The sequence below is a fragment of the Aricia agestis genome, chromosome 9, assembly GCF_905147365.1.
Source record: "Aricia agestis chromosome 9, ilAriAges1.1, whole genome shotgun sequence".
In the NCBI taxonomy this organism is placed as follows: domain Eukaryota; kingdom Metazoa; phylum Arthropoda; class Insecta; order Lepidoptera; family Lycaenidae; genus Aricia; species Aricia agestis.
In genome coordinates this window covers 2249292-2269944 of record NC_056414.1, presented here as the reverse complement: position 1 = coordinate 2269944, position 20653 = coordinate 2249292, and the positions used below count along the sequence as shown (strand labels likewise).

The 20653-nt window shown below is 37.2% G+C and overlaps 1 protein-coding gene across 12 annotated transcripts in view; it reads left to right on the top strand.

Annotated features, from left to right (window-relative positions):
• Positions 1 to 20653, top strand: part of LOC121730627 — a 171416-nt gene that overhangs the window by 26664 nt on the left and 124099 nt on the right. For all 12 annotated transcript variants that reach the window (XM_042119764.1, XM_042119763.1, XM_042119760.1 and 9 more), the window contains exon 2: positions 2700 to 2749. The gene's annotated coding sequence lies outside the window, so the exon portion shown is untranslated. The remainder of the gene's footprint in view (positions 1 to 2699; positions 2750 to 20653) is intronic.

Sequence of the window (20653 nt, the reverse complement as noted above, 5' to 3'; positions counted from 1 at the left end):
CCTATACAAATAATATACTTTTTTGTCTTTTTAACTCAATGTCAATAATGGCACCAGCATAGCTAGCACAAGCACGTAGACAAACGAAAGAAACTAAATTTTGACAGTTTTACCGGAAAAACACTGGAGAAAAAGTTTCTTTCGTATCTCGATATCTTCCGTTTTTGAAAATCTATAAGTCAAGCATGACGAACCGCTTTTGACATTTAGTTTCTTGATTCTTTTTTATTTTTATTATGGCACTCAGGCGCGGTCGCAGCCTGAAATTTTGGGGGTTTTTTATCTGCGCCCTCGGACGTTTCTGGGTTCACAGCAGCTGCCTAAGGTCAGACGAAGTGGTGGCTAGGGGATAGCTAGAAATTTCCTTTTATTATTTAGCAAGATTTTGAGATTTTTCAATTTTACCTTAGATTTTGGGGGCGGTCATGTCCCCTGTGACACCCCCCCCCCCCCCTTCGGACCGCAAATTAAAAAAAAGCGATGTATAGCAACCCTGTCTATAGCCGGAATTATAGTTTTGATCTACAAACTACGAATAATAAAGGTACTTAGTTTTTATTTTTCGTATTTCGTAGATCAAAACTATAATTCCGGCTATAGACAGGGTTGCTGCACGTCGATTTTTTGAATTTGCCGCCATTTACTCGACACTGGCCATGGTTTTATAGCCGAGGTGCCATAATTAAAAAAAAAAGAACCAAGAAACTAAATGTCAAAAAAAAATAATTGCCGTTGCTTTAATGGTTGCTATGGAAAGAGTTTCTTGTCTTTGTCCACTGAAACTCAAGTCGATGGGTGGTGCCATGCTCGGGAATAAGATATGTAGACATGGGAAAGAAACTGCCATTACTTTCTTCCGAAGAATCGACTGGGAAACCCCGTGCTAGCTACGCTGGTTGGCAATTGTAATGTTCACAAAATAGTATTTTTCTTTCTTCTTTAATAGTAGATAATAAAATTAAAATAAAATAAACACTTAAAGGGAGCTCTCATTCGAAAAAAGCCATTTTATGGCACGAGGGCTTCGTGCTGGAGACTGACTCGCACTTGACCAATTTTTTTAAATTAACCGTCTGCTTTAGAGGTTTCTTTAACATTTTTTTCTTTGCCCTTTCTCCTTTTCTTAAGTACATTTTGTAATCTATGTTTTTCTTTGCTAATTCAGCTTATTTGAAGAGGTAGTTTGATTCTCGGCAAGAAAGTCTTTTCAGCTTCTCTTTTCTTATTTAATATTATTTTTTATTATCCTTCGGTTATTTAATATTATCCTTTGGTCAAATTTGTCTTTTGTGGTAGGTGACATTATATTTTACGCTAAAATAACTAAACAAATGGTTAACACACCTTAATTGTTGTGATAAAAGTGATCTTAAAGAAATAAACATCAGTACTCTGGAAACATGTCAGTCCGTTGGCACGATTTCAGGCAAAGGACTGACGCCAAAGGACTGATGATTTCGACATAAATTTAAGGTTATAATTAAAGTTAATGTTTCTTTTCGTGTTTTTTAATATCAATTTATTACATTTTTACTAATCACAGTAAACAGTATAGAAATCAAAATAAAATTAAAGTTTGTAAGGAATTAACGACTTACCCACAGTACTGAGTTTTTGACTGGCCCTGCGCAAGATTATATCATATCCGACGAGCTAGCACTCATACTATAATAGTGGCAAAGAAATGTTGCAGTTCTTAGTTGACAATATTACCAACTAAACATAATTATTAATAGGTATTTGACCATGTATACGTGTTTTTTGGTGAAAATTTTCGCATTTGAAAGTTACACAAAGGACTGACGAATGAAACCTATGACAAAATTTCCTCTCTTTTTTAAATACATTGTAAATATTTTTACATTATGAAAGTCCTGACATTCATTATTACGCACATTAAAGATTGTAATTATATATCGAGTTTTCTGATATTAATCGTAGAATCTGATGTACAGTCTCTTGATTAAACGTTTTTGGGTTTGTGACAGGCCAAAGAACTGACGTTTTGGGCATATTCTTTTAATTTTATACAATTTCTAATTAAATTACGTATCTGCAATTGACTGACCAATTAAAGGAAATTACATACTTTTAAAATTAAGTATAAAATCTTTAAAATATAATGTGATTTAATATATATTGACTGGTGACAGCGAGTTACCCAATTTTTGTAGAATCACCCATATATATATATATATCGGCTCCAACGATTTTCATAAAATTTTGTATATAGGGGTTACCGGGGGCGATAAATCGATCTAGCTAGGACTCATTTTTAGAAAATGTCACTTTATTCATGTTTTATCGAATTCCGAGCAAAGCTCGGTCAAATAGCTAGTGTTTAAAAACTACGCTACTGCTCAGTCAGTTTACCAGTCGTATCTAATAAGGTTTACTTTACAGGTGTAGACAACAAACCAGTAAATTAAACCTTACTTCTTCCATTTTATATGTAACAACGAAAGCAAGTACCTACTGTTCAGTAGATTCATGACTTCGATTTTAAATGAGTGATTGCTACTGGGGTTCTCAAGTTGCCTTAAATTTACTTCAAAATGTAAAGTAATTATTAGATCACTGAATTTAGCGTTCATCGTTTTAATTATGTAGGCTTATTAATTTTGTCGGGAGATAATGAGCGGCTTCAAATTAGATACTAGCTTTGCGTGACATTGATAACTCTATGTTAATTGTTACAGATACACCGAGCTGGTAGAGACGAGTAACAGCATTCCTTGGAAATATTGATGTAAGTTAAATTTTCTATCTGACAGATCATTATATTTACGTGTATTGAAAATGCGATAATTTCGGCAAATTAAATTAATCTTTGTGTTCTGAGACTTCTCTAGTTTACCAATAGCAAATCATTATCTCTAGTATACTCATGCCTGTTTTCACCAACCGCCTCCTAACGCTAAGTGGTCCCCTAGCGGCCGTTAAGGGTACATATCCTTCAAGATTTCACGAATTTTTGTGTGTCACGTTCGTCCTTAGGGCGTAAGAACTTTTGCAAAACATTACTTTTTTTTTAATGTGTTTGTTTTAAGAGATATTTGACCCGCAAAGATCGCTAGGGAACAGTTAGCGTTAGGAGACCGTTGGTGAAAACAGGCATCAATCTTTTATCTTAGTAATAAAAGAGCCCTTAGTGCTTTCGAAAAATTAAGACACGTTCATGATGATAGTACATCAAACATAAACGTTTTGTTTCATCTATTGCATCCATAAGCTGGAGAGCTGTTTAAAAATGCCACCTAATACGCGTCCATTCTGCCGAGTCCCTTATCGCGCAAATGCAATGTATTTAAAGCCGATTACGCCAATGTACCTCCTCCAGCAGCGCCAGCCGCGCCAACAATGCCCGCCCAAACAAAAGCTGAATGCGTATTGTGCCAGTTAAAACTGCTTTATTGGTTGGCGCCATGAAGTTGGATATTAAACCTATAATTTGATGTTTATAAAGGCTTCGAAATTCGGCAGGTCGTAGTTGAATTCATTAATCATTGTTCAAATTGAATATTATTAGCTGAACACAGATCAAAGGTAAGTGCAATTTAAAGTGTGCAAAATTCTTAGTTTTATTCGACTTCTCCTTAGCTCCTCGTTTGAAACAAAACATAAAATTTAATTGCAATGAATCCGATGTATTTTTTATTTATTTAACACTTTATTGTACACAAAATAATACAAAAAAATAATACATACGTGGGAGAGTGATGCTTCGGCACGAATGGGCCGGCTCGACCGGAGAAATACCACGTTCTCACCGAAAACCGGCGTGAAACAGCGCTTGCGCTGTATTTCGCCGAGTGAGTGAGTTTACCGGAGGCCCAATCCCCTACCCTATTCCCTTCCCTACCCTCCCCTATTCCCTTCCCTTCCCATCCCTACCCTCCCCTATTACCCTATTCCCTCTTAAAAGGCTGGCAACGCACCTGCAGCTCTTTTGATGCTGCGAGTGTCCATGGGCGACGGAAGTTGCTTTCCATCAGGTGACCCGTTTGCTCGATTGCCCCTTTATTTCATAAAAAAAAATAGGAACACGACACGAAGGAACTGCCCGAAATGAGTTTAAAAAAGAAATCTCTTACAGCCGCCCTACGAAGAGATAAGTATATGTACGCCGTCATTAAATAAAAAAACCTTTCTCTGAGCTCATTCACTAAAAGGCTTTCAGGAATGCCAATTGGAAATTTTTGTAACGTCAATAATAACTCAGAGTCAGTGAGACGTGAAGATTATCTTCCTCGAACAATCATTGATCGCTTTTTGTGGGGCACAGAGGCACCACGTTTCTGGAATTACTTAAAACGGGTCATTGTATATCCTAAGACTTGTTAGGTAATTATTATTAGCGATGCTTTAAGATTCGACGAATTGTTGCTTTGTTTTCAGCTATTGCTGGTCGCAGTTTCAGATATTATATCTAAAGCATAGCAGCGATCTTTATTAACATAACGGCTTGTTACGTTTAAGTTTTTTTTATGAAATAAGGGGGCATACGAGCAAACGGGTCACCTGATGGAAAGCAACTTTCGTCGCGCATGGACACTCGCAGCATCAGAAGAGCTGCAGGTGCGTTCCCGGCCATTTAAGAGGGAATAGGGTAATAGGGAAAGGTAGGGATGGGAAGGGAAGGGAATAGGGCAGGGGATTGGGCCTCCGGTAAACTCACTCACTCGGCGAAACACAGCGCGAGCGCTGTTTTCACGCCAATTTTCTGTGAGAACGTAGTATTTTTCCGGTGAAGCCGGCCCATTCGTTCCGAAGCACGGCTCTCCCACGTAAGGTACGTCACAAATTATGCTTCTTTTCAAACTAGTTGAAACAATAATCTGCAAACTGCCTTATTCAATATTTATGTAACATTTTCATACTCTAGCGAGAAAAGATAAAATTTACGATCTCACTTTACTTGCCATAAAGTCACGCTTTTTGCTTGGAGTTCGGTGCTTGATCTATTGAATTTATTCGTCTTCGTCCTCTCGCAAAAGGGTCGACTTCCTTCATTAAAATCTGCTGAGACTCGGTACATTTTGAAGATGTCTTGAGTGGACGTGAGTGGTGTTTTTGAATATGGGCCATCTATCCAAGAAGCCTTTATGTACTAATCTTAAGAATTTTATGTAATTTTTACATGAATTTAGTATAAATTATAAATGTCTGTACCTTATTATAAGCTATTAATTTTGTCTAAGTAAATTTTTGTAAGCTTTCGTAATTGAGTAGTGTCTAAATGTGGAAACGTGTAAATGGTGTAAAGATTTTATATAACCTTCGATAAATTAAATAAACACTGTATGTTACCAAATACATTAAAATAAAATAAATATAAATCCCAAGATACGACGATTTAATTTATTTTAGCGCTTCAACTAAACTGTGTTTTGCATTCAGTTTAGTTCCTATTTACATTCGCGTCTCCTAACTCTTAACATGCAACATACATCTTAATTACTGTTTGTATCGTTTTCTGAGGAGGGAAGTAGAAAGTTGCTACTGTGCGAAATTAAATTTTCTCTATTACTCGAAGTTAGCTCGGATATCTTACTGATTAGATTATGTGCTAGAAGTAAACACGTTTACGATCAACTGAAGCATCGCTTGCGGTGTATTTTAGTTCAGCGAAAGTTTTACGAGCTATATTCGGTCGAGTGGGTCAAAATTTTACTGGACAGGACGCTGATCTAAATATTGAAAATGTTTACCGCAATTTCGTGCATGCAAAATCCGAGAATCGTTAGTAGTCGTAGCCCGTAGGAAATGCGATACGAATTAGCTGATGTCTCCCTGAATCTATGTACTAATTTTAGACTCTGATTGCATTATTAAGCTTCCTTGGTTCAGTAGCTTAGGGCGAGGCTCTTGACTCGGAGGTCGTAGGTTCGATTCTCGATTCCCGCGTTGAAAACATATTATTTCCAAGTTTGGTTAGGACAATGCAAGCTGATCATCTGATTGTCTGATAGGTATAAGATGATCCATTTAGACGGGCATGTAAAAGTCAGTCCTGCGCCTGATCGCTTGCCAGTCGTGTCGGTCGTCCGTCTAAGCCCTAATGTTATGAGTGTAAAGAAATAAATAGTGCTATTGTGTACTGCGCACACACTTGGGCACTATAAAAAATTACTTCTGCGTAAATGAAACCGGCCACCGCCACCGAAAATGGTGTGGGAGGAGTTATAGTTTGTAAATGGTCTCTTTTGCTATTGATACAACAACTTAGCGAGTATAATTTAACAATGTTAACTTTGTATCCCCGTGTGGTCTCGGGCTAAGAAAAGGACCACCCCATCTCTAACCTTTTTTTTTCCCTCTAACCTAAGGGTGTCGTAAAAGGCGGCTAAAGGACATTGGTCGGATATGAGGACAAACATCTTCCTCTGCCGTTTAGACTCCGGCTACCGTTGATGATGATGATGAACTTTGTATCTAATGCCGGCTCTTGATATAGGCGAACGCGTTGGCCAACGCGTCTGCAGACGCGTTGGCAGTGCGCTTGCAACGGCGTTTGTGAGTAATCCACACATAGGAAGGTCGTTCAGTATGCTTTGGATCGCGCCAATGTGCGGACGGATTCAAAATGGATGTTTAGTCGCTAACAGCTGCAGCTGTTTATTTATTCACAGCTTATAATTACTTTGTAAATGTGGACAAGAAAAAGTTTTTAAAGAGTATTCTGGAAATAAATAAATAAAAGGCGAGAAAACGTAACAAACAAAGAAATAAACTCACTTTTACATAATATTTTATAATATTAAAATAATATAAGTAATTATTTTATTACCTACTTATTATTTATTAAATTATTACATACAAAAATTATTACATATTATAATAATTATCATAATTATAACTCCGGGCAAACTGATCGCGCGGCCTATGTGTGGATGGAGCGCGAAGCTTGCGACAAATGTCCTTTGATCTTTTGCCGACATTTCCGACCCGCGCGGCAAGCTCGCAGATGCGTCGGCCAACGTCTAAATACCTACGGCCAACGCGCGAACGCCCGTTCTACACATTGGGCCAACGCGTCTGCAGACGCGTTGGCCAACGCGTTCGCCTATATCAAGAGCCGGCATAACGCTATCGTTTGTATTGCACATAATTTCCCAAGTCTCAGATGCGTCTCAGTCGTTGTAACGCGCGGGCCCCAATCATAAATAGTCTGGCCAATCGACACGAACGTTATTTTATTCATACCCCTGTTCACTCGCATGATCGTTTTCTCGTCTGTAAAGTTTCATTTAGGGGATGGCTTCTAAATGTGTTGTTTTGTTACGTCTATATTTGCGCAATTACCGAATAGTCATTAGATAATAATTAGAAAAATACGTAGACTATGGCTTTGCTTATTGCAATCTTAGATGACGCCCGCATGTTGCGCCAAAAATCGTTTATCGTGCGGGAACTGTACATTTTTTAAGGAGAAAACTATACTTTATTCTTTCCCAGGATTCACAAGTATCTGCATACCTTAAAATCGGTTCTGCGGTTTAAGCGTGAATAGGTAACCGACAGAAAGACAAACTTCCGCATTTATAATATTAGTAAGGGGTAATTTGGGATATCCTATATATTAATTAGTTATCATAGTAAGAAAAATATTTAAATTCTACTTGTAACATGAGCATTGAGCATCTATTATTTTACTCGAAAAGATTGCTTTTGAAAAATTTAACAAGCCCTCACAATATCTAATAGACATAAAAATACAAGTCATATAAACTGTTTGAGCGTAGACAGTAAAATTTTTAAGTGGCCCATAAAATATGTTTTCGTCGTATATTTCGACCCTAAAATATTTATGAAATTCTTAAAAACAATGTATACAGGGCTTATGTTTTGTCGATTACCTCTCAGTCTCGTTATTAAATTACACGCTTCAGATTTATGTTCAAACACGGTTGTAAAGTTTTAGTAATTGGTTATTTCAACGTAGGTAAAACCTTTTTTACTCAATACTCTATAGTCTATGATATTATTATATCTGTCTTTAGTTCTGTCGTCTATAGTAACCAATAGCATGTCACTCTGTGATTGTGATCTACCCACACTACTTTTTACGTCTGTATGCACCCGCCCAACTTGCTCCTCATACCGCCAAAGAGATCCAAAATCAAATACTGCGCCTTCTGTTTAATTTTTTTTTTCAAGGAATTTATTGAGAACTACTAAGGCCTAAATCGGTTAGTTATATTTTTTAAATAATCTTTTAGTATATGACTTTAAAGTCAAGGCAAGTATTATATTTATAGCAACCGGGTGTATAGAACATTCTGTATTACCAATTGAACATTCTCGACTACAAGTGTCGGGTATGATCGATGGATCAGAAGTACCACGTCATGTAACCCGACCCGGCCAATAAGTGCTGGATTTGGGATTGTATTTCCTTTGCCATCAGTTATTGTTTGATATCGATACGTTCATTGTAATATCGGTTTCATTAGCTTTTGATTACGTGGTGGATTACGAATTGAACGTTTTGATTCTAAATCATTATTTTTATAGTAATTTTCTAGAAAGGCACTCTATGAATTGAATTAATTAGAAACATAATAATTATTTAATTTTACTACAAGTTTAGTGTTGCCGCAGCGTTGTAAAACTTATAAAAGTTAAATCTTTTAAGTATTACCATGAATAACCCACTGCGTGTTAGTTACAGTGACATACTCGTATTTCTAGCACTATATTAATATGTTGAAAGAGAAAGAAAAAAGCTGTAAAAGACCAAAGAATAAGCCACTTTGCAAACAAAAATGATTGAATATACATAGATTTTTTTCTACATCCCAGTACGTCTTCGGCACACTCCGTTGTAGAATTCTCCGATACTTCATTATTTCAACGTGGAACTTTTATGATCCATTACAAATTCTGTCGCGGCAAATGATCTATTCGCTTCCAATTTGCTCGGGAAAATTTTTATTCAAGTGCACTGTGCACCACTCCCAGGAAATGTTGGAAGGAAAAGCGTGAAATTCATTTATCAAAGATTCCACTTTCTTGATAGACTGGGTGTCCGTAATGGGCACGAGGCATCTGGATTGTTCGAGAATATTGCATTTTATGTATACTCTTTGATATTGTTACATTTGTCTTGGGGATGCACTTTAAGATTTTAAATGTGAAGCTTTTTATTACCCGACTGCCGGGAGGGTTATTACTATAGATGCTGGCGGGAAAGATTCCGAATTATTCCCGTCGAATACTTCGGAAGTATTCCGAAATATTCCGAAACTTTGTGAATATTTCAACTGTCAAAAAAAAAACGAGGAAAATTGCGCTTGGAAGCTGTAAACTATTTATCTTTAGTTGTGTATCTAAGAATATGTGATGCCGGTTACTAACATTATTAGCCAATCTATGTCGAGTGAGGCACAATAACCATTTTTTATTTAAAAATCTTGATTTTTTTTGGACTACATTTAATGCGTTTATTTTTCCACCAGTCATGAGTCATGTCATACGTCTCGTATCCTAGAAGGAGCCCAAAGAATTTAATACCTGATATAATATTCAATTACATGGTCCGAAATAACATACCGTGAAAGCGTCTAATGAAAGATTATTGCTTTTTTTCTTGGAAAAAGTAAATATTGTAAAAATATAATTAATTGCTTATGAAAATTGTTGCGAAAGTGAGAGGAGAGCTCTCGACGCGCTGAGAACAAGCTGGAGAGCGGTTGTTACGTCGAGATAGGGTTGCCATCACCTAAATGGCCGTCGCCAGGCACGACAAAATTCCCGGACATTTGGTCGAAATGTGGTTATTTCCCCGGACACCTTTTAGGGTCAATTCAGACCGCAACGCGATGCGTAGATGCATTTCTAAATTCTGAATTGACTGAATTCAATTGCGTGAGACGTCTTGCAAATCTATCAAATCCATACAATTTTTAAAATGAATATACGCGCGTGTTGCGGTCTGAATTGACCCTTAAATAGTATTTACGATCACGTCTTGCCAATTTTTGCTTTTTCAAAAAGAAAAAATCTGATTAACTCAAGTCAAGATGGCAGCCCTACGCCGAGATGCAAATTAGATGATCGCAAAACCTTTATTTATACCCATTTAAATGAGCATTTAAATTGATGTTGGAAAGCGCCGCGGTTCAACTTGAGGATACTGAAGTATTTGTTTCAGTTAAAACTTCTTAACGTCTTAGGTAATATTAGGAAAGTTCAGTAGACCTACCGGCTACCGTGTACCGTGTGTTTAGACACTGAGAATGGACCTGTCCAATGTCCATTCTCAGTGTCTAAACACACTAGGCTGAAGTTACGCGGCGTAAATTCCGCGTGATTACGCCCGCAATATATTTTAATTATCAATGATACCGTCGCGTTCCGTCCGTATTTTGTATGCGTTTGACATTTCAAGTATTTGCTTCAACGCTTTTTATTTTTAATCATAATATGTGGCCGTAGCCTGTAGGTTATATTTTATATTTCTTAACCACCAGGTTAAGGTTAGTAAACGGCTTAACTAAATTTATAATAAGTCAACACTCAACGCACACAATATCTTTCATCGAAATATCCAGAATATGCTGCTACTGACGATAGCGTCTAAATAAATGAGATCACTAAGCCATTAGTTTAATACACAACTTTCCAGGGTTGTTTCGAAGTGGTAATTCTTCGGAGCCACTCGGACGTTTATCACGCAATGAAACTGCGGAGCTGGAGCGGCTGAGCTAATATATAACACTGAGTGTGCTAAGCCGCGGGATTTATATTTGAGCACTAGCCGTGAACTCTAGTTCGCAGTCGCTGTTCTTCTCTTTCCACCACAATGAAGATAGAAGTTTGAACATCGTAAAACTTTCTCCCTCTCATCATACAGGACATTAATTTAGGACAGCATGGCCCTTTGTACCGCATGTGTTCATCATGTAATGCTATCAATATGACTTATGACATATTCTCTGGTTCTCTTGTCTCTTCTAAAAATACTCTTAAGGAGATCTTCGGCTAGCGTAGTAACTGTTTTTTTTTTTGTAACTAACTCTACAAAAGATGTGTTTTAGAATTAGTAGTTAGTTGACATAGTTGACACAATTCTTTTATTTGTTATCATGTGCATGTTGTGTTCACTCCTTAGAAAAAAAAATAGAACGGGATGATTTTGTCGGCTCTTGCTCCCTCTTGGATCGTTGATTCTCTTTTAGGTTATATTTAAATTAAGTGAAAAGGCTATATTTTCTTAGTTGTTGAGAACAACAACTAAGAATAGTGTGTTGTATTATTATTTATAGACATCATTAATCTCCCTGACGTGTTCGTCATGTATCCAGCTAAGAGACTCGTTACGCAATTTAAGTTTTGGCTAAATATTGACTTAAGTAGATCAGCTTTTTAACACGTTTTTTTAGCTTGGGCTGCATACAGTATGTAACGGAATCTTTGAGCACAATTTTTACTTATCACCAGTAGCCTAATTAGGTTGGGTTGCACCAACTAACTTTAACTATAACTGTAACTTTAACTTTCACTATAATGAAAATGTCAAGTCTTTGGTTAAAGTTAAAAATAACTATAACTTTAACTTTAATGCAAAATGTCAAATCTTTGGTTAAAGTTAAAAATGGACGCCATCAAAACGCCATATTTAACTATAACCATAGAGCTCGACAAGGTTTTAAATGCACGTGGCGAAAAAAGAAACTAACGCTGTCATCATACAAAAACGCCATTTTTGACAGTTCTCCTTTACCAGCAGCGCCCCCGCCCACGTTCATTTATAACCTTGTTGGACCAGCTGTCATCTGTCAATTTCTCCGGTCAAAGTTAAGGTTAAAGTTAAAGCTAAATTTAGCCTTAACTATAACCATAACTTTAACATTAACTTTAACCACGCCTCTGGTTCAACCCGACCTAAATACGAAACTTTGCATAAGTATTAAGAGCCAACGACAATCCAATAATTTCTTTATATTTTTGAAACAGAAAAGTTTGTCTTTTTAGTTGTTTTTTAAACTATCTGGGGGCACGGGAGTGCCCCCGCCAAGATGAGCCAAGCGAAGCGCGCAAGGGCACTACCTACCTTTTCTCGAAACGTTTTGTCGTATTTTTGAACCCTCGTAACTTTGGTTTGAATAATGCCAGATAGTTGAAATTTTTAAGATATAATGACATGGGTATAGTTATTAAATGCGCAAATTTTGAATATCGTAGCTATTATACTTTATATTTTATAGGTGTCCCAAAATCCACAATTTGGTCACTGACTCACCGATCATCAAAACTGTTAGGGTACTTCCTGAAGTCTTAGAAAGCTGAAATTTTATATGTAACATAATATTAGTACTGAAACAACATAAAAATTAACAAACCCAACTTAACCTATATCCGTACCATTATAGAGCAAAATTAGGCAAAAATTTGTGTTTTTTGTATGGGAGCCCCCCTTAATTTTTTTATTTTATTTTAATATTATTATTAAATATTAAAGTAGACATATAACTAAGGACTTTGAGAAAAATTAAAGTACCTACCTGTTGCCATTATTGATATAGAGCAAAAAAGGCCAAAAAAATCACGTTTGTTGTATGGGAGCCCCCCTTAAATATAAATTTCATTTTGTTTTTAGTATTTGTTGTTACGGCGGCAACAGATATACATAATCTGTGAAAATTTCAACTCTCTAGCTATTGCCGTTCTTGAGTTACAGCCTGGAGACAGACAGACGGACAGACATCGAAGTCTCAGTAATAGGGTCCCGTTTCTACCCTAAACGGAACCCTAAAAAATGAACTAAAAGAAAAAACAACGTAAACCAGCTTACAAAAAGAAATGAAATCCCACCAAAAACATTTTCATGTAAAAATGTTGCCAAGATGAGATCATAATATTATAGTTCGTCGTGTCAAAAAGTAGTGAGATCTCATGTAGAGCCAAGTTTCTAACCTTACATACTCAACCCTAAATCTAAAAACCTTAATTTTACCCTAAAGCTATCTAAGCTATTATCAAATATTTTGCCACGCTTTAGGGTAAAATTAAGGTTTTTAGATTTAGGGTTGAGTATGTAAGGTTAGAAACTTGGCTCTACATGAGATCTCACAACTTTTTGACACGACGAACTATAATATTATGTTCTCATCTTGGCAACATTTTCACATGAAAATGTTTTTGGTGGGATTACATTATAATATTGCGATGAAATGTCGTCTGCTATGGGGTTATACGACACATCAACATAGCCATTATGTCGCGCATGCATTTACGATATTACCTTAATAAAAGGATTGCTCTTTTCCAACATTTCCAATATGGCGTACTGCAAACCAGAATGCATCGATATAATATAGTGTTACACGGCCGCAAACGCCTGCCCCGCAACCACTAATATCCGGACCGGCCATTCGCGATATTATATTACTGCGCCTTTGTATACTTTTCCAATAAGTGGATGCTTCCCGTCCATTTTACGATATGGAATATTCATATCCAGCCTGTATACAATCCTTAGAGTATGCACGAGTAGCAGAACACGTCATATTGTAAGTTTTTTATTATGTTGCCTATTTTATCGATTTCCTTCTATGACTGAATTGTCGCACGAAAATTTAAAATCACATTTACCCATTTCATTTTTCGTCTTATACTATCTTCAAAATATTCGCCGTCCTTTCTAAGTGTTTTCCACGTTGCTAAACCGAAGATATACTGCCGTACTGAGTCTAACACCAGAGGCTATAAATTATACAGCGAGTATTAGTCCTCCATGTCACCGACATTAGTTTCGGGAAATACTGAATTTTGTGCACATTCCGCATTTCAATAGTTATCTGCAGCGAGAATAGTCGATCTGCCAGACTCATTTGCATGACATTTTATGCCCCGAGCTGAGGACAGGCGTGTTATATGGTCCTCTATAAGGCCATTAAACTGTTACTGTCACTGTCAGATTTGCACACGCATTTTGAACGACTTTATCTGCGTCTGGCAGAATGCAAATTTCAAAAGTTTATCGGTTTCTTTCCTCGCAATAAGCGCTATAAAACTCAGGACGTTTCAAAGGAACAAATCCCAATAAGGAATGCGATCTTACACTTGTTTCATTTTCCCTGTTCGGCATCGGCGAATTGGGTTTAAAAAAGCAGGAATAAAATTCTGAAATCAATAAGCTCTTAATGTGTACTAATGTAGGACTTTGTAAAGCTTTTGACTTAATGGGAGCAGAAAACTTAACAGCCAAACCGCGGTTCAATACAAAGTTCATTCCGCAACACTCGGACACTTGGCTTTCTTCCACACGATTTGTGCGGCTTTCTGTGTAACGACCGCTTTTAAATTGTTGCTTCGAACAGTTTTTCATATGGGAACAGCTCACCACTTAAATTAACTCGGGTTTCGGTAAAATTGAGGACGATGGCAGTTTCTCGATCGAAATGAAATATAATAGTTATTGATGTCAACCGTACATTTGATTCATCTCCGCCCCAATAATACTTTAACGTTATTAGAGGGAGCGTGACTGTACCCCTTATTTCAGTATCCGAACCCCTCATAGAGAAACATTCATCCCAAATGTTATGATTATTTTACTACGTGCCCAATAGATTATGCCATTATTGTAACCCTCAGATTGGCACGTGTCTAGCTCGATTTTTTTTTAACTTCTATCTGGATGGTTTTACTGTTTCCATGTCTCAGTATTATTGCCACCCACAAATGGAGGTATCTAGCTCAAAATTTTTAAAAGCTCCACTACATAAGCAGATTTTGGCCTTAACTAGACCTTCAATAGCCTTTTTACCATGATCGCCTAAAGTATTTAGGCTAAAGCGAAAAACGCCACGAAAAATGACAACAACGACGAAAATTAATCGTCCCGCCCTCGGCTCATGTATCATGTAAAATTCATTAAAAACTTTATCAGACGCCGCGTGGAACCTATCAAGTTGTAATTCAGGCGCTTATTTCGCGAGTCCCCGGCGAGTCATTAAAGTCATAAGCATTCGCAGCTCAACAAGTTGCAAATTACATGCGAGCTCACTAACAAACGGGGTTAGGCGAACTTTTGAATATATCGCTGTGACGCCCCTTCCCGCATGCTTAGCAAGCAGCTTCGCTTTGCTGGCAGGATTGAGGAAAGCCAAGCTTCGGCTAAGCAGCGTTGCAAGCATCTATGGTGCTGACGACGCAGGAAAGCCTCGTCAGGAATGAGTGAGAGACAAACACAGAACAGCTAATCATCATCGGCATCAAATGAAGCCAGGTGTAGATTATAGGTTCAAGAAAAATTGTAAGAATTAATGGGTCTAAATGCAATTCAAAACGCAACCCAAAGTCTGTAAGTAGCGGTTATCGCTTTCCATCAGACCATTACACCGCATGCACAAGTTTCATGTTCCAATAAAAATGCGCGATTGTAAAGCAGACTGCCTGGCGTTTGAATCCGGCATAACGGAATTATTGATCCAATGAAGCCTGTCTGAGTCAGATTACACAACATATAGATGACTCGCCGATGTAAGAAGGCGCTGACTCAAACGGGGTGAATAAACTACATTAGCTTCAAAACTTTATAGCTTCTGCATAAAGAAGAAACAGTGACGTAAATTAGCCTAACTTTATCCTTAAAAACTGAAATTTTTTAACACTAATAATTATCATGCTTGTAAAATTTCCTTTGATTGCATTAAAAAAAAAAACCTTTAAAGTATAGAATAAAATGCTTCAGTAAATACGTGTTATCAAATGAATTCACTATTATGTGTGTAAGTACCTGTTAATGGAGTGGAAGTACCTGTTAATAAGTCGAGGATTAAGTTATCACAAGTGTAATATGTAGAGTATGAAACGTAATAAGAGCTCGAGTATAAAAGAATAAATCCTCCGAACGAATGCCACGTGGAGGAATGTTCATATCCCCGTGCCGTTACAACGGCTCTCTATATTACTTTTTTTCTACCCCTCTTTGTTTGTATGGCTATAAACGAATATATTAAAGCTGTCGCAATTAAATCCTCTGTTCCGTGTGTAAGCGTATTACAGTTTAAAGTGAAGGTATCTGATGTATTAATTTGTATTTCTGCCTAAGCTCCATAATCTGTATCGATTTTACATATAGGTGGTTATAATTTAAGACGGAGTCTACATTTTGTCAGACTGCTTAGAACCAGGCTCGGAGAGCTAATTTTGCTGTAAGCTTTGGTGAAGTAATATTACAAAGCGACTCCTACGTAATCTAGTGGTATAATATTGATATTCAGATAAATCATGATCATCTTTATTCATCTTCGTTTGCTTCACAAGTAGCGGTACAGTTACTAAATTGTGTTAAAATTTTCACATTGTCATAATATAATATTATAATATCCTGTCTGTGTATTTTACTGTTATGTTTTATGTAGCGTAACAAATAGCTTTACCTTTAGGGGTCCGACTCTCATACCTGGAATATCGCTTTGATCACACGGTGTCTTATTCGCGCACATGCTCCTGTGCAGCAGGAGTATGAGCGATTTTTTTCTAAGAATTCTTCTAATGTATCCTTTGGTACCCTCTCCTTATGTTTCAATTTCATCGTATATTCTCTGCTTTCATTCTGTCATGTTGATGTTGTCTCGAGTGCATTGCATTTTCAGGCTCATAAACTAGTATTTTACTCCCTAATTTCGTTGACCCGGTGATCTATTAGTGACGTAGCTGGTAATTGTGAGTCCGGGTAATGTTGTTGGGCTCGCTCGCCTCGCCGGTCACAGTCGTTGGCCGTTTACAGTTTAACAAGCCGTGCTGCTGCAATTAACTCCAATCAGCGCTCAGACAGGATACATTTTAAAACAATTTCATCACAGTGCGAATCCAGATTTAGAAGAATTTCATATTTCAAATTGAATTTGTGATGTAATTACAATTTACGAGGGAACCGTGAATATTTTTTATTTACCGCAATTTTTTTATTGCGATATAGATTTTGACTTTTTCTATTATGCTTGTATACATAATTGCGTAATGCGTATACCGACCCAGTACCGGCTTGGTATTCTTTAAGAAACTGAATATTAAATATTCTTAGAATTATTTATTGTTTAATCTAGGGATGATTGCGGTCTTTTTTCACAGCAAACAAACAACCAATTCTTATCAGTTTCGAATTGGCACCAAACAATATTGACTTCATTTAATTTGGAATACAAAATAACAAAATAAATTCATTTTACACCGTGAATCGTGATTTCCTTGAGTGTTTGTTTCACGCATTCGTGTACCCCGATTCACTGTTCGAGGGATTTGTTCGTGTTGACTCAATCTATAAAGTCAATATTAGGACGCCCTGCGCTCTGAACCGTCGACGCTCCTTATCATAAAATTCATATGGGGCTCGTTAGCCATCGGGAATTTCTTAATCATTGGAAGTGCTCTTAATAAACCTTCGTTCTTTGCTGATTTTACAGCTTTGTCTTTTTGTATTATATTTTTATTAAATTGTTTGGTTAGCATTTGCATCTCTTTATCAAACCAATTTAGATTGGTATGGTAGGGTGGCATAAATCTTATTTGGCCGAAATACAAAGATGTTGATCTTCTGACTTACCGAGTGGATTGAATTTTAGAAGGCATACTAAAAATAATTTCCAAGTTGCTTATTAAAACTTGGCGAAACAAGAAAAAGTATGAGGCATTATGTGACAGACACCCGGTTAAGGCCACAAAGCGTTATCCGGTTAACCGTCTAGCCGTGTGGTGTTCCCATCAAAAAACCACTTGTGCGCGGAGTGCTTTCGATCTACTTTCATACTTGAAAATGTTTTTCCTTCGCTTTTAAGTAGTTTTTACCACGATTTTTCACGCGTTGAATTTTCGAGATTTCATATTTCAAAATTGTTAGCTTTGGCTAGATAGTTCCTTTGGGAATGATCAGAGCTTTTTGTGTAATGTTTGCGTACGAATAGTGCCTGGTACCAAAAGTTATTATGTAGAAAGCCATGTCACGACAGCTTAAAGAAACCAGTAGACCTACAACTTACAAGGAATACCTCGGGCTACATTTTGGTTCGTGAAACATGACATCAAAATATTATTCAAGGTTCTTGCTATGGTACTCATAAGAATAATTATAACTCACTAACACACTACATAACTCAAGATGACGCCCGCAACTCCGTTGCGCCAAAATTAGTTTATCGCGCGGGAACCGTACACTTTTCTGGGATAAAAAATATCCTATGTCCTTGCCCGTGACTCAAAGTATACCCAGCAAAATCGGTTCAGCGGTTTGGACGTGAAGAAGTAACATACATTCAGACAGACAGAAGAAAAAAAAAAGGTATGGATGGTTAACACTCATAAAGTGAGATTTCCCATACCATCCAGAGTTTAAAAGAGTCATTAGGGAGAGTCTACGATGATAAATCGCTCTGGAAAAATTGGAAATAGAATTATCCCGTAACATACGAATGCAGGCTCGTTTTGGGCCGCGCTGGAGCGATGACAATGCCTCTCAAATCCCGTCATCCCGCGTCTAATACGATTGCGAGACTGTTCGAGTATCAGCCGAGCTTCTTATCGGAATTCAGGGAAGTTAATACTGCCGTAGCCGTGGGCTTTGTGGGATACAATTTTTGTAATAGGGTAGCTACACCTGGGAGCACGTAGTTGGTTTTCGTGAATATTCGCCGTATTGCCTCCGGGTATCTGTGTGAGATCTTCGTCAGAGCATAAACAAAACAAAATATGATCGTATATTTTTGACCCCTCACCCCGTTTGTGTTACACTAATATGTTATTAAGTTTTTTATTGTTTACTAGATGACACCCGCAACTCCGTTGCGCCAAAGTTCGTTTATCGCACGGGAACCGTACATTTTCCGGAATAAAAACTATCCTATGTCCATTCTCGGGACTCAAAGTATCTCGATGCCAAATTTCGGCAAAATCGATTCAGCGGTTCGAGCGTGAAGAGGTTACAGACAGACAGACAGACAGACACACTTTCGCATTTATAATATTAGTATGGATCTTCTTCTTATATATAAAATTCTCGTGTCACAATGTTAGGCCGCGTACTCCTCCGAAACGGCTTTACTGATTTTAACCAAATTTTATATGCATATTCAGTGGGTCTGAGAATCGGCTACTGGGTACTTATTATATTGATAAGTGCATTTGTTGAATAAATAATAGTAAATTATTACAACTCGAGACTGACGACGACCATTGTGACTTGTGAGACGGTATAGCGATGGACGTTGCCATGGTGACATACTTATTTAGTCACTTCAATAAAATAATATGGGCGAAAATTGAAATACTTTTTATGTGGCAAAGAAACGTTAGCCGGGACAGCTAGTAGTACTTATGTTTATGAATGGGACAATAATAATGAAATTGCAAAAAGTTGTAATGGAAACGACTAAGATTTAGATGGTCCAGGTATATAACTTTAACCGCTTAGGATAAGGAGGATTGAAAACCCGCACGCTCCGTCGCTTCCGAAAATACCTCAGCGTTTCCATTCTTACCTGTACCGAAAGAATTTCTGATAAATCATTTAATCTCCGCTGTATGAGGAAATATCCAACGTGCTATTTCGTCATTATGTAATAATTCATCATTGTCTTGGCCGACAGGCTATTTTTGTAGAAATTGGGTGCTCCTGTTGTTGCTAATGTTTTGCCCATATGACTTGTTAATTTGGGATTCATAAAGAATTTTTTAATAATTTTCTCATGTCACTTTTGATCTTTGCCTACCTTATAATAATATATCTAAATCCGAACAGTCTGTTTGAGTAGAAGGTAATAAGAATCTTTGACCGAATATAAATCTACAATATGCTCGTTGCTGGTCATCCACCTCTCGAAGAATTTATTTAAATTGGTATTTACATTGGCTTCGGAACATCTTCCACGTTTTCCTCCTGATTGTATTGAAGCCATAAATCCAGTCGATACGTACCTCAGTAAATCGGAGTCGACTTAATAGCCAATATAATGAAACTTTTTCTTTTCGAGTACATCTCGCGTGTGGATCTCGATATATTCTCATATTTGCTTACCGTGTATTACTCACTCTATAATATATCGCAAGAGGGAGTTTGCTTGGAAGTTAGTGGCAACATGCAAGGAAGTTGTATGACTGTATGTACAATCTTACAAGGATCTTATGGCACTCGCTTAAAGTTATCCTTGTGGCGAGAAGGCCTCAACTTTGTAGTACTAGTATGGCACGGTGGCGGCATTAGCAAATAAGGGTTCCGTTTTTTGCCATTTGGCTACGGAACCCTAAAAACACCAATAGTCTATCTCTTCACGAAACAGTCTCTGAGCGAAAACCTCTTGTCGCGAATGCCGAAAATCTCCAGGAAAGCCAAATTCAGTTTGGTATACGTCACAAGCGCAACCTGCCGACGGATAATAGGGTTGATGACAAGGTCAAAGATTAGCGAATTTTGTTAATAAAATAAAGAAATCACGGTGAAAAATAAGTGTTCCCATAATTTCAGCTCGATAGCATTTTTATTTTTTTTATTATAAGCCTTCCAAGTTGGATAATCAAGTCGATTTTTTTTTCAATTAAATTTCTTAATATTTCAATACCATTCGATAACTTATGCAATTAAAAGCAACTTTTGTAATGAAACCACTTTCATAAACGCATTATTTAATATACCTATCGAACAAAGTTC